The sequence below is a fragment of the Heptranchias perlo genome, chromosome 2 (assembly GCF_035084215.1).
Source record: "Heptranchias perlo isolate sHepPer1 chromosome 2, sHepPer1.hap1, whole genome shotgun sequence".
Taxonomy (NCBI): domain Eukaryota; kingdom Metazoa; phylum Chordata; class Chondrichthyes; order Hexanchiformes; family Hexanchidae; genus Heptranchias; species Heptranchias perlo.
The window spans coordinates 34,192,434-34,207,246 of record NC_090326.1 but is presented as its reverse complement, the minus strand read 5'-3'; the positions used below and the strand labels follow the sequence as shown (position 1 = coordinate 34,207,246).

The 14,813-nt window shown below is 44.3% G+C and overlaps 1 long non-coding RNA gene across 3 annotated transcripts in view; it reads right to left on the bottom strand.

Annotated features, from left to right (window-relative positions):
• LOC137336855 (uncharacterized) overlaps nucleotides 1–14,813 on the bottom strand; it is a 202,253-nt gene that overhangs the window by 49,034 nt on the left and 138,406 nt on the right. The window contains exons 3-4 of one of the 3 annotated variants that reach the window (XR_010966596.1): nucleotides 11,093–11,244; nucleotides 6,525–6,591 (exon numbers count right to left, since the gene is read on the bottom strand). This is a non-coding gene — a long non-coding RNA (uncharacterized lncRNA). Of the gene's footprint in view, nucleotides 1–6,524; nucleotides 6,592–7,280; nucleotides 7,503–11,092; nucleotides 11,245–14,813 lie in introns of those variants that run through there. The other 2 variants (XR_010966597.1, XR_010966598.1) reach the window with 2 other exon arrangements.

Here is a 14,813-nt window from a genome sequence, read left to right as displayed (position 1 = left end):
GGAGAAACTTCTTTACCCAGAGAGTGGTTAGAAATTTTTTTTATTTGTTCATGGGATGTGGGCGTTGCTGACAAGACCAGCATTTATTGCCCATCCCTAATTGCCCTTCAGAAGGTGGTGGTGAGCTGCCTTCTTGAGCCACTTCCGTGTGGTGAAGGTTCTCCCACAGTGCTATTAGGAAGGGAGTTCCAGGATTTTGACCCAGCGACGATGAAGGAACAGCGATATATTTCCAAGTCAGGATGGTGTGTGACTTGGAGGGGAACATGCAGGTGGTGTTGTTCCCGTGTGCCTGCTGCCCTTGTCCTTCTAGGTGGTAGAGGTCGTGGGTTTGGGAGGTGCTGTCGAAGAAGCCTTGGCGAGTTGCTGCAGTGCATCCTGTGGATGGTACACACTGCAGCCACTGTGCGCCGGTGGTGAAGGGAGTGAATGTTTAGGGTGGTGGATGGGGTGCCAATCAAGCGGGATGCTTTGTCCTGGATGGTGTTGAGCTTCTTGAGTGTTGTTGGAGCTGCACTCATCCAGGCAAGTGGAAAGTATTCCATCACACTCCTGACTTGTGCCTTGTAGATGGTGGAAAGGCTTTGGGGAGTCAGGAGGTGAGTCACTCGCCACAGAATACCCAGCCTCTGGCCTGCTCTTGTAGCCACAGTATTTATATGGCTGGTCCAGTTAAGTTTCTGGTCAATGGTGACCCCCAGGATGTAGTTGGTGGGGGATTCGGCGATGGTGATGCCGTTGAATGTCAAGGGGAGGTGTTAGATTCTTTCTTGTTGGAGATGGTCATTGCCTGGCACTTGTGGAACGTGGAACTCGCAACCACAAGGAGTAATTGAGGTGACTAGCATAGATGCTAGTCTAGGGGAAGCTAGATAAACACATGAGGGAGAAAGGAATAGAAGGATATGTTGAAAGGATTAGATGAAGTAGGGAAGGAGGAGGCTCGTGCGGAGCATAAACACTGGCATAGACCTGTTGGACCGAATGGCCTGTTTCTGTGCTGCACATTCTATGTAATTCTATGTAATTCTATGTGATATGACTGTTACATATTTGCTTGTTCATCTTTTTTTAATTAAATTTGCTTAATAATTTAAACAAAGTGAGGTTTGAACTTGTGATGCTCTATTATTCATCAAAGTCTGGAGAGAGTATCTATGGAGACATGGAATAAATTCCAATAGCTTTAAAAAATTTGCCAGTGTTTCAAGTTCATTTCCTGGTCACGTTTCCAAAAGCTTACCCAGAACTGATGGAAGGATAAATACTCTTGATGGGAATTTGAGACTGATGAGAATGATCTAAGATACAACAGCTAAAATAATCCAGTGTGAGAGGAGTAGAAAAAACTCCAAGATGTAACAGTCTGATTTTTTGCATTGCTAAACTTTTGGAAGAAAGAGCAAGAAAAACTTCTTTACACAGAGAGTTGTGATGCTGTGGATTTCACTAACCAGGCAGAAACTGTGACAACATTCAGGATTAGAATGGATAGGTGGATGAAAGAAAGGGGGAAGACGGGATATGGGAACAGAGTGGATAAATGTGATTAGGACTGTTTTCTTGCATGGAAGGTAAACGTCGACATGGACTGGTTGGGCTGAATGGCCTGTTTCCGTGTTGTAATTTCTACCTTTGTATTTCTATGTATTTTATTTCCAACTTGTTCTCTGTGTGGTCAATTGTGCAGGGAAGGGGATGTGGGACTTGGAAATAACAAGTGCTGGTATGCTCTGTGAATGGACAATTTTACTTTCAAATATGATAAGAATTCTAGGAATTGTAGATGCAGATGCATACTGTAAGTTTTAGTTTGCCAATTGTTGAGTTTCTTCAGCTGATAATAATAACACTGGAAAGTCTTTCGAGCTTAAGCCCCAGGCTTCTCAGAGAGGCACTGGCATTTTTCGAGGGATTTCAAGCGCAAAAATGCTATGGTATGGGAAAATTTAATAATTTTCTTGCAAACACTGTGACTTCTTTATATCTTTATTATGTTACAAAGCTGATTTTCAGTCGTAAATCCTCAGCTTGGTGATGGCTGAAAGGATTGTCAAAACATATTTGGGGCAATTTCATTGGTTCCTTCTCTCTTTGTAGATATCTTTTGCTGACTGATCATTACAAATGTATGTAGGAATGTGCAGGACCGAAAAAGACCACTGCAGCCCACCAACCGCAGTCTTCATACATTCCCTATACTTTTGCAATGGACATTTATGCACTCACTCTCTTTGCTTCTGATTGAATTGTTCTCTGTGTGGTCAATTGTGATTTGTTTTCCGAACATAAAATGTGAGCCAATCAGGTAGAAGTGTGATGTAGAAATGTGTATATATAGATGTACACAAAAAGTGGTACTCTAAAATGTGACACCACAGCAAAGTGTGATAAAGAAAGAAAGAACTTGCATTTATATAGTGCCTTTCACAACCTCAGGATGTCCCAAACTGCTTTACAGCCAATGAAGTAATTCTGAAGTGTAGTCACTGTTATAATGCAGGAAACGCCAATTTCTCTGCTGCTTTTCTTCACGTAGTGCCATGGCATCCTTTGAGTTCACCCAAAAGGGCAAACAGGGCATCAGTTTAACGTCTCATCTGATAGACGGCACACTTCAACAGTGCAGCACTCCCTCAGATCTGCATTGAAGTGTCTGCTACATTCTGTGCTCAAATCTCTGGAGTGGGACTTGAACCCAAAACTTTCTGACGCAGAGGCGAGAGTGCTACCCACTGAGCCACGGCAAGTGTCTGAAGTGTGATATAGGAAGTGTGATGCCTAAAGTTTGATGGACAAAATGCATGCTAGACACATGAGGGGTTATATTGGTTAACCCCCGAAAACGGGCGCTGGGATCACGGTGCGCGATTAACCCATGCCCATTGGTTGCGATGTAGGCAGCACGTAACATTCATGCTGCCTGATGATCTAAATGATTGCTGCGTGCAGCCAACGCTATCTGCATTGTTGATTGGTTGCACGCAAGAGCAGGGGGCCCCGATATCGGGAGTGGCTAGCACTGCTTAAAGGCAGCCTGCACCTCTTAAAGGGGGAGTGCACTGTGGCTGCAGGAAGTGGTGGGAGAAGTGATTCCTGGGCTCTGAGAGATGGAAGAATGGCTGCGCCTGCGAGAGAGCGGCGCTACGGTTCTTGGATGATGCACTAGAGGCTTTGGTGAAAGAGGTGGACAGACAGAGGGCCATCCTATATCCGTAGGGGGGCAGGAGGCCCTCCAGACAAATGCTGAAGAGGCAGTGGGAAGAAGTAGCGGACGAGGTAAATGCCAGGAGTATAGCACAATGCACATGGATGCAGTGCAGGAAGATGTTCAATGGAGTGACACGAGTGATCAAGGTGAGTGAGTTCAACTGTCACGTGGTATATCCTACCAACTGCACCACTAGCCTCATCCCCTGCTCCACACACTACATCCCCCCATCACCCTCCTACCAACAAACTCTTTCAATCAGGACGCAACCCTATGAATCAGATGCTGTCTCACACCCTCATACATTACCACTCTTGTAAGCCGCACACCCACAACTCACAGGTCACACACGCTGGCAGCTATTCAACCATGACAGCCACATCACCCAAACATCTTGCAGGACACTCACTGACACACTTCCCTCTTTCTTGCAGGAGAAGGTGGAGCACAACAGGAGGCAGCGAGAAAGAACTGAAGGAGGTCAGGCCGCCTACACGTCCTCAGCCCCATGGAGGAGACAGAGCTGGCCATCATGGGAAAGGGCATAGGTGAGGCCATGGCCACTGGCGGTGCTGGAGGGATCGATGATGAGGGTCTCTGCAGGCCGAATCCTCCCTCTCGCTTCCCACTTCTCCCTCATCCCACAATCTTTTCTGACTCACGTGCTGTAGATGGTGTAAGCACACACTTCTTACTTTCTCCTCTCCCCTCACCACAACTCAACCCGTGTCCCTTTGTCATTTCAGATACCCAAGAACTAGACCTGGCACAGTCAGAGGAGGCAGAGGACGATGACAGTGATGATGCGGACACACCGTCACTCGATCTTACACTTGCAGCCACCAGCTCAGATACTGATACTGTGCATACTTTAGAGGCTAGGATAGAGTAGGGATCTGCACATGGTAAGACACCAGGCACAAGTGCGCAGAAGCTGAGACGGGGGAACGGATACTGCAGGGCTAGCTTGCCGGAGGGCAAGGTCGCTCACTAGTTCTGCAGCCGAGGAGTCAAATGATGACTTCAATGGGCCAGGCTACAGAAGAAGCCTGATGGGCGTACACAACCAAATGCTTGGGGCATTGGAAACCTGCCAGAAAGGCTGCGCACAATGTCAAGGGGCATGGAGGAGACCAGCTCTAACTTGCGCAGGGCTTTGTGCAGAGCTTGGAGCCCATCCTTTCCCACATGGAACGGGTGGTCACCTCCATCAGCACACCTGTGGAACCCACCATGATGCAGCGTCTGATGACCGAGGTCTCAGCTTCCATTGCAGCACAAACATCTGCCATCAAAGGTCTGACTGCTGCATTTGAAGCTCAGGCTGCTGCTATCATGGCTCTGGATATTATTATTGAAAGGCACTTCCAGGGCATCACAGCAGTTCAATAATCTGTTCATCAACGGATCTCCAGGATTGCTGAGGTGCTGTCCCGGGTGAGTGGCTGTGGTGCCATGGAAGGGGAACCTGCTGTCCTCTCTCAGGACGACAGCATTCCTGCTCCCACCCCTGCCACTCCTACAGTGCCCTTGCTGTTGCCTGTCAGCCAGCCAGCCCAGACCGCTGCAGCTCAGGCCGAGATGGTGCAGTCTGAAGCCGGGCCCTGTCGGCCCAGAGCTGCTCGAGGTCGTCCTCCAAGGCCATCTGCAGTCTCCTCAATTGAAGGTCAGCAGCCTTCCACCTCCCATGCTCCAGGCACTGGGGATGCACCTCGTAGGAGAACTAGGAAAGGTAAAGGCACACGAACGACAGGCACTAAGGGAATGCACAAGGGCGAATAATCTCATTTTGTTTGCATAATTTCATGTGTTCATTTATAAATATGGATTTGAATTTGCATTTTGTGGGGGGTTTTATTTCTGTGATGATCATGAGGGGGGACCACTTGATGGTCATGTGGGAGAGGAAAGGTAAGGAGTGTGGGACAGGTGAACGGGGAGGTGTCGTTGAAATTACTGGTATCTCTCATTAATCATCTGAACGCGCAGAGCCCTGGCAGACAGGGCCTGTCTACCTTATAGCCTCCTTGCCTCATCCTCCACTTCCTGCTGCATTTCCTCCTCCTCCACTTCCTCCTCTGCCTCTTCCTCCTCTTCCTCTGCCTGTTGCTCAGGTTCTCAGCTGATAGGCAGTTGCAAGGACTGTTCCCTCATAATGGCGAGGTTGTTCAGCATGCTACAGACAACGACAAATCTTGGTACCTGCTCAGCTGGGTAATTGCCAGGGCTCCTCCAGAGCGGTCCAGGCAGTGGAAGGGTTGCTTGAGGATGCCTATGGTGTGCTCGATGATGTTCCGTGTGGCAGCATGGCTCTCATTGTAGGCCTACTGTGCATGTGTGCATACGTTCCTGACCGGAGTCATGAGCCATTTCATGAGGGGATAACCTCTGGCACCCAATAGCCAGCCTTTGACCTGCCGTGCTGGTTAAAATATAGAAGGCATGGAGGACTGCCGCAGGATGAAGGAATCATGACTGCTGACAGGATAGCGGGCATTCATCTGCATGATGCACTGTGTGTGGTCGCACACCAGCTGCACATCGAGGGAGTTGAATCCCTTTCTGTTCATGAATATGGCCACGTTCTGATGTGGAATACGCACGGCAATATGCGTGCAGTCAATGGCACCCTGCACCAGAGGGAAGCCTGCAATGCGAGCAAATCCTTGTGCTCTCTCATGCTGCTTGTCTCTGGCACGAGGGAATGAGATGAATCTGTTTCGGAGTGCGTACAGAGCCTCAGTGACCTTCCTTATACAGCAGTACACTGCAAACTGCGAGATGTTGCTTATATCGCCAGCAGCAGCCTGAAGGGAGCCAGAACTGTAAAAATTAAGCACTATGGTTACCTTGACAGTCACAGGCAATGCTGTCCTTGCCCTGCTTTGAGGCTACAGTTGTGGCTGCAGCAGTTGACAAATTTCAGTCACGACCTCTTTAGTGAACCGCAGCTGTCTGATGCACTGGTCATCGCTGAAGTTGAGGTAAGAGAATTGATCCCTGAAGCCCCTTCTTGGATATGGCCTCCTGCTGAGTGCCCTGCACCTCCTCCTCCCTCTTCTAGCAGCTTGTCCTGCTCTGCGTGGCCTCTCTTCATTCTCCCAGTCATGTTCAATTCCCAGAGGAAGCAGTAGTAGGCCAACCACATCTGGAAGCAATTTTTTTCAGCACTATATTTTAAATGCCACTAACATTACTGCAAGGCCAGCCAGATCACTCTCTATAGAATATTGCAACTTTTGCCAAGTATAGGAAACTTCCAAAAACACAAATAATTGCACCAGCAGCCAGAATAACTAATCGAGCAACTAACCTGTAACTCCTGCATGATCCCTTTAAATTGGTGGGGAGTCCTTCATGCCGTTTATTCCTGTTCAGCTCTGCGAGGTTAAGACAGGGTGTTGGCTGGAGCGTGGAGTTCCGAAATATTGCCGGCTGCTTCAAATCAGCGTTACACACTGAATCGCATCATAATCTCCCTACTCTACATACTACCGGTGTTCGTTAGGTGTGCGTGCGCAAACCCCTTTACCAAGGCAGCGTCCTGTGCACCTCACCCCAGAAATGTGCATGTGCATCTCAGATGCCATTTTCGGGGCTTAGGTGTCCACATAGCTCCTACAAAACGGGCGCTATACAGTCCAATTTCCCGCCCCAAAATGTTTAAATATATATATTAGTTGATTTTTCATGGTGCTAATCATGGTAAAGATGTACAGATTTATAATAAGAGCTGAAGTTATAAATTAACTATTCGGACAGATTGTCATTAATTGTAATGAGTCAAATGTAGTCAATATATGCATGTTTTAAATTTAATGAGTACGATAATTAATTATTGAATGCAGTTGGTAACTTAAATAATGATGGTAACATATGTAGATGATAAAACAAAGATGAGTTTGTTTAACTGTAGGATGTCACAAAGGTTAGGAAGTTTGGAGTTTCCACCAGTTGTACTTAAATATCATTTAAAAAAATCTTTTAATACCTTTTTAATTTTGTTAAATATTTATCCACCTTTCCAAAGGCTGAATGGAATGCAGACAAAAAAGTAGCAATGGGGCAAAGAAGTGGCAAGGGACAAAAAACATATCAAGGCATAAAATAGAAGCTGTTGGTAAATGTTGGAGTGGTGCAGACCCCATATCTTGTTTGATAGCTGGCAAATTGGAAGTGTTATGGCATGAGGTGGGTGCAAGGAGGGCACCCGAGGGCACCTGCCCTGTAATACAGTTGTGCACCAGGCCAGGAAGAAGGTGGTGAGCAGGTTGAATGCACTGTAGATTATCTGAAGAACCAGGAAACAAGTGTATGAGTACATGGCATGCTTTAAAGAAGCTGGTAGGGTAAGACTACCCAACATTACTATGTACCAAATTGATTCTGCAAGTTTGAATGCCACAAAATGTTGACTTTCAACCTATCCCACATTTACTGCTCATATATAACAGGCCTTCGCATAACTGTATAGCTCTTTTATTGTGTCTCATGCATATTTCAGCAGGGCACATATTCAAGCAACAACTTACAATGGAAAACCTTACCACACTCACATCCTCTAAGGACTTCATTCATCAAACCATTGTAACACACACATGCCTATTTACTGACACTGAGGATGAGCTTCAGGTTGAGCATATGGCAGCCATCATCAACCTCATCCCCTTTGGGAAATGCAGGGAAGGAAAGAAAGGAGTGGGGTAGCAGTATTGATTAAGGAGAATATTGCAGTACTGGAGAGAGAGGATGTCCTGGAGGGGTCAAGGACAAAATCTATTTGGTTAGAGTTAAGAAACAACTTAGGTGCCATTACACTACTGGGGATATTCTATAGGCCACCAACTAGTGGGAAGGATATAGAGAAGCAAATTTGTAGGGAAATTATAGAGAGGTGCATAGAGTAGTGATAACTGGGGACTTCAACTATCCTAATATAGACTGGGATAGTAATAATGAAAGGAGCAAAAGGGGGAGGAATTTTTGAATTGTATTCAGGAGAACTTTCTTAACCAGTACGTTTCCAGCCCAATGAGGAAGGAGGCATTGCTGGACTTGGTTCTGGGGAATGAGGCGGGCCAAGTGGAGCAAGTGTCAGTGGGTGAGCATTTAGGGAACAGCGATCATGGTATCATAAGGTTTAGAATAGCTATGGAAAAGGACACGGACCACTCTAAAGTAAAAATACTCAATTAGAAGAGGGCCAATTTCAGTGGGATGAGAACGGATCAGGCCCGGGTAAATTGGATTCAAAGATTGGCAGGCAAAACTGTAATTGAACAATGGGCAGCCTTTAAAGAGGAAATGGTTCGGGTACAGTCTAGGCACATTCCTATGAGGCAGAAAGGTAGGGCAACTAAAGCCAGAGCTCCCTGGATGACAAACGAGATACAGAGTAAGATGAAGCAGAAAAAGGAGCGTATGACAGATGTCAGGTTGATAACACAAGTGAGAACCAGGCAGAATATAGGAAGTTCAAAGGGGAAGTGAAAAAGGAGATAAGAGTGTCAAACAGAGAGTATGAGAATAGACTGGCGGCCAACATAAAAGAAAATCCAAAAGTCTTCTATAGGCATATAAACAGTAAACGGGTAGTAAGAGGAGGGGTGGGGCCGATTAGGGACCATAAAGGAGATCTACTCATGGAGGCAGAGGGCATGGCTGAGGTGTTAAATGAGTACTTTGCATCTGTCTTTACCAAGGAAGAAGATGCTGCCAGAGTAAAGGAAGATGTAGTTGAGATACTGGATGGGCTAAAAATTGATAAAAAGGAGGAACGAGAAAGGCTAGCTGTACTTAAAGTAGATAATTCACCCAGTTCGGATGGGATGCATCCTAGGTTGCTAAGGGAAGTAAGAGTGGAAATTGCGGAGGTACTGGCCATAATTTTCCAAACATCCTTAGATACGGGAGTGGTGCCAGAGGACTGGAGAATTGCAAATGTTATTCCCTTGTTCAAAAAAGAGTGTAAGGATAAACCCAGCCACTATAGGCCAGTCAGTTTAACCTCAGTGGTGGGGAAACTTTTAGAAATGATAATCCGGACAGAATTAACAGTCACTTGGACAAGTGTGGATTGATTAGGGAAAGCCAGTACGGATTTGTCAAAGGCAAATCATGTTTAACTAACTTGGTAGAGATTTTGATGAGGTAACAGAGAGGGTAGGTGAGGGCAATGCAGTTGATGTGGTGTATATGGATTTTCAAAAGGCATTTGATAAAGTGCCGCATAATAGGCTTGTCATCAAGATTGCGGCCCATGAAATAAAGGGGGCAGTAGCAACATGGATACAGAATTGGCTAAGTGACAGGAAGCAGAGAGTAATGGTGAACAGTTATTTTTCGGACTGGAGGGAGGTGTTCAGTGGTGTTCCCCAGGGGTCGGTACTAGGATCACTGCTTTTCTTGATATATATTAACGATTTGGACTTGGGTATACAGGGCACAATTTCCAAATGTGCAGATGACACGAAACTTGGAAGTGTAGTGAACAGTGAGGAGGATAGTGACAGACTTCAAAAGGATATAGACAGGCTGGTGGAATGGGCGGACACGTGGCAGATGAAATTTATTGCAGAAAAATGCGAGGTGATACATTTCAGTCGGAAGAATGAGGAGAGGCAATATAAACTAAAGGGCACAATTCTAAAAGGGGTACAGGAATAGAGAGATCTGGGGGTATATGTACACAAATCATTGAAAGTGGTAGGGCAGGTTGAGAAAGCGGTTAAAAAAGCATACGGGATCCTGGACTTTATAAATAGAGGCATAGAGTACAAAAGTATGGAAGTCATGATGAACCTTTATAAAACCTGGTTTGGCCACAACTGGATTATTGTGTCTTGTTCTGGGCACCGCACTTTAGGAAAGATGTGAAGTCCTTAGAGAGGGTGCAGAAGAGATTTACTAGAATGATTCCAGGGATGAGGGACTTTAGATAAGTGGCTAGACTGGAGAAGCTGGGGTTGCTCTCCTTGGAACAGAGAAGATTGAGAGGAGATTTGATGGAGGTATTCAAAATCATGAAGGGTCTAGACAGAGTAGATAGAGAGAAACTGTTCCCATTGGCAGAAGGGTCAAAAACCAGAGGACATAGATTTAAGGTGATTGGCAAAAGAACCAAAGGTAACATGAGGAAAAACTTTTTACACAGCGAATGGTTAGGATCTGGAATGCACTGCCTGAGGGAGTGGTTGAGGCAGATTCAATCATGTCCTTCAAAATGGAACTGGAGAAGTACTTGAAAGGAATAAATTTGTAGGGCTGCAGGGATAGGGCGGGGGAGTGTGACTAGCTGGATTGCTCTAGCATAGAGCCGGCGCGGACCCGATGGGCCAAATGGCCTCCTTCCGTGCTGTAATCATTCTATGATTCTATAATTCTATGATTCGAGGAGTGTGATAACATTGGGAAGCTCTGCCATGCTATTCAGTCAGAAAGGAGATGAAAGTGCAGGTCATGCTAACTGATGCATCAAGGATCTAGTTGACCCATGAGTAGCACATCAGCTGATATTGCAGTGCTAGTGGGCTATGAGCCTCAAGCGTAACAGTTGAGGGAGGTGCTGTCCCTTTGTTGCAATTTGCCTGCAGATGTGCTGGTTGTAGATGACAAATCTCTGCAACTGGCACCCTGCTGACCACAGGAAGCTGAAGCAGTTGTTCTCAGTCATCGTCAGGCAAGCGTACTTTAGTATCTATACTCTACAAAGAAGCCAGTGAAAAAAGTTTGTACGGGAGGTTTAGCGCGCTGTTCCTGAGAACCCTACGAGATACAAAAGAACATTTACACTAGGCTCGTAGCTCTACGTTATTTTTGTTCTGTATTTAAAAGTTTCTCAGTAAAATTTGCATATGAGTAAATGGCGTAGAAATTACTCACCTGAGGACGCTGTTCCATAATGGCGTCCTCTCTCTCCACCGATGGAGTAAGTTCACGAATGCGCACATTCACACTAAAACCCGGAAATCGTGAGCTTGCTCCCATTGGTTCACCAGCGGTTTGACAGATCTGAATTAAAGGGTCTCGCTAGCCTACAATCAATAAAATCAGGAAACATTCATAAAATCATAATCCATCTGCCCAGCTGGAACCAAGATACTTACTTACCAACAAAAGGTACGCTAGAAAATACCAGCTCTACACTACCTTTTAAAAGTACGATGACTGTTAATGACTGTAAAACAAAAAAAAAGTTAAATTTTAAAAATGATATTTTTGGTCATTAAAAAAAAAATTAAAAATTAAAAATTAATTTATTTTTTACTTTAACTTCTGTAAGTTTCATTACATTAAATCATTTGCTTGGCTTTTTATCATAAGATATGCTAAATTTTTATTTAAACTAACATACAGAAGTTTACTTTAAATGAATGATTTCTACTTGCCTGCTTGTGGGCGTGATTTCTCTTCTTGACAGATTCTGTGGGGGACTGATTTCACCGGGCGCGTTACCCACGCGCCCAATCGCCCCCCCCCCCCGGCCGCCCTCCTAATATCAAGCCCCTGGTATTGATCCAGATACGTCATGATTAGTTATAGATACAGGTAGTGGGCTTTCTGCATCCCATGCAGTTCTCTAGTTTGCTGAGCCACCATCTTCTCCCTCAGCTCGGGAAGCACTTAGGAATATGGAACATACACAACGCACACACAGAAGTCCACAACCCATAAAAAGCACAACCAGGGCTCTCCAATTTTTCGGTGTTCTTATTAACAGGTAGCAGTTCTGTCATTGTAAACATGTCCAGCAGATTGGATTGTTGCAGAACTCACTGAGAGAATTGGACAAGGAAACTGTAACAAAAATGAAACCTCTTGTCTAGTTTTAACTTGGTTACTTTAATTCACAGTATGACCTTCCCTCCATCATAAGGTCAGAAGGTCAGAAGTGGAGCTGTTCGCTGATGATTGCAGTGTTCAGCTCCATTCGCAATATGTCAGATAATGAAGCAGTCCAAGTTTGGGCTGATAAGTTGCAAGTAACATTCGTGCCACACAAGTGGTGAAGATAGATGAAATAATGGCACAAATAGAGATAAATGGGTTTGATCTAGTAGCCATTACTGAGACGTCATTGCAGGGTGACCAAGGTTGGGAACTAAATATTCCAGGGTACTTGGCTTTTACAAAAGATAGGCAAAATGGAAAAGGGTGGGGAGTAGCCCTGACAATAAAGGATGAGATAAAGACAGTAGTGAGAAAGGATCTTAGCTCAGAAAATCAGGATGTAGAATCAGTATGGGTGGAGCTAAGAAATAACAATGGGCAGAAAACACAGGTGGGAGTAGTTTATAGATCCCCTAACAGTAGTTATGGTGTTGGATAGAGTATAAATCAGGAAATTAGAGGAGCAATGCAATAATCTTCACATAGAGTGGGCAAACCAAATTGGCAAAAGTAGTTTGGAGGACGAGTTCATGGAACGTATCCGAGACAGTTTTCTAGAACAATATGTGGAGAAACCAACTAGGGAACAGGGTATTTTAGATCTTGTCTTGTGTAATGAGACAGGGTTAATTAGTAATCTTATAATAAAGGATCCTCTGGGGTGGAGTGATCATAATATGATAGAATTTCATATTGAGTTTGAGAATGATGTGGTTAAGTCCGAAACTTGGGTCTTAAATTTAAATGAAGCCAATTACGGTAGGTATGAGGGGTGAGTTGGCTAAGGTAGATTAGGGAATTAGATTAAAAGATATGACGGTAGATAAGCAATGGTGAACATTTAAAGAAACAATTCATAATTCTCAACGAATATACATTCCCTTGAGGAATAAAAATTCCACAGGAAAAGTGATCCAACCGTGGCTAACGAGAGAAGTTAAGGATAGTATTAGATTAAAAGAAGATGCTTACAATGTTGCCAAGAAGGGTAGTAAGCCTGAGGATTGGGAGGGTTTTAGAAATCAGCAAAGGATGACCAAGAAATTGATAAAGAGGGAGAAAATTGAATATGAGAGTAAACAAGCAAGAAATATAAAAACAGATTGTAAGAGCTTCTACAAGTATGTAAAAAGGAAGAGATTAGCAAAAATAAACGTGGGTCCCTTAGAGACTGAGACAGGAGAAATTATAATGGGGAATGAGGAAATGGCAGAGACGTTAAACAAATATTTTGTATCTGTCTTCACAGTAGAAGACACAAAAAGCATACCAGAAATAGTGGGGAACCAAGGGTCTAATGAGAGTGAGGAACTTAAAGTAATTAAGATTAGTAAAAAGTACAGGAGAAATTAATGGGACTAAAATTCAACAAATCTCCTGGACCTGATGGCTTTAAAAGAGATGGCTGCAGAGATAGTGGATGCATTGGTTTTGATCTTCCAGAATTCCCTAGATTCTAGAACTGTCCCCGTGGATTGGAAGGTAGCAAATGTAACCCTGCTGTTCTAGAAAGGAGGGAGAGAGAAAGCAGGGAAATATAGGCCAGTTAGCCTGACATCAGTAGTAGGGAAAATGCTAGAATCTATTATTAAGGACGTAGTAACAGGGCACTTAGAAAATCATAATATGATTAGGTAGAGTCAACACGGTTTTATGAAAGGGAAATTGTGTTTCACAAACCTATTAGAGTTTTTGAGGGTGTAACTAGCAGGGTAGATAAGGGGGAATCAGTGGATGTCGTACATTTGAATTTTCAAAAGGCATTTTATAAGATGCCATACAAGAGGTTGTTACACAAGATTAGGGTTCATGGGATTGGAGGTAATATATTAACATGGATTGAGGATTGGTTAATGGACTGAAAACAAAGAGTAGGAATAAATGGGTCATTCTCAGGTTGGCAGGTTGTAACTAGTGCAGTGACGCAAGGATCAGTGCTTGGGCCTCAGTTATTTACAATCTATATCAATTACTTAGATAAGGGGACCGAGTGTAATGTATCCAAGTTTGCTGATGATACAAAGCGAGGTGGGAAAGTAAGCTGTGAGGAGGACACAGAGTCTGCAAAGAGATATAGACAGGTTAAGTGAGTGGGCAAGAAGTTGGCAGATGGAGTATAATGTGGGAAATGTGAAATTATCCACTTTGGTAGGAAGAGTAGAAATGCAGAATATTTTTTAAAAGGTGAGAGACTAAGAAAGGCTGGTATTCAATAGGATTTTGGTGTCCTTGTGCATGAATCACAGAAAGTTAACATGCAGGTACAGCAAGCAGTTAGGAAGACAAATGGTAGCCTTTGTTGCAAGGGGGTTGGAGTATAAGAGTAAGGAGGTCTTGCTGCAATTATATAGGGCTCTGGTGAGACCCCACCTGGAGTACTGTGTACAGTTTTGGTCTCCTTACCTAAGGAAGGATATACTTGCCTTAGAGGGGTTGCATCAAAGGTTCACCAGATTGATTCCTGGGATGAGAGGATTGTCCTATGAGGAGAGGTTAAGTGAAATGGATCTATACTCTCTGGAGTTTAGAAGAATGAGAGGTGATTTTATTGTAATGTATAAAATTCTTAGCGGGCTTGACATTGTTCATGCCGAGAGGTTGATCCCCTGGCTGGAGAGTCTAGAACTAGGGGTCATAAGCTCAAGATAAGGAGTTGGCCATTTAGGACCAAGATGAGGAAAAATTTCTTCACTCAGAGTGTTGTGAATTTTTG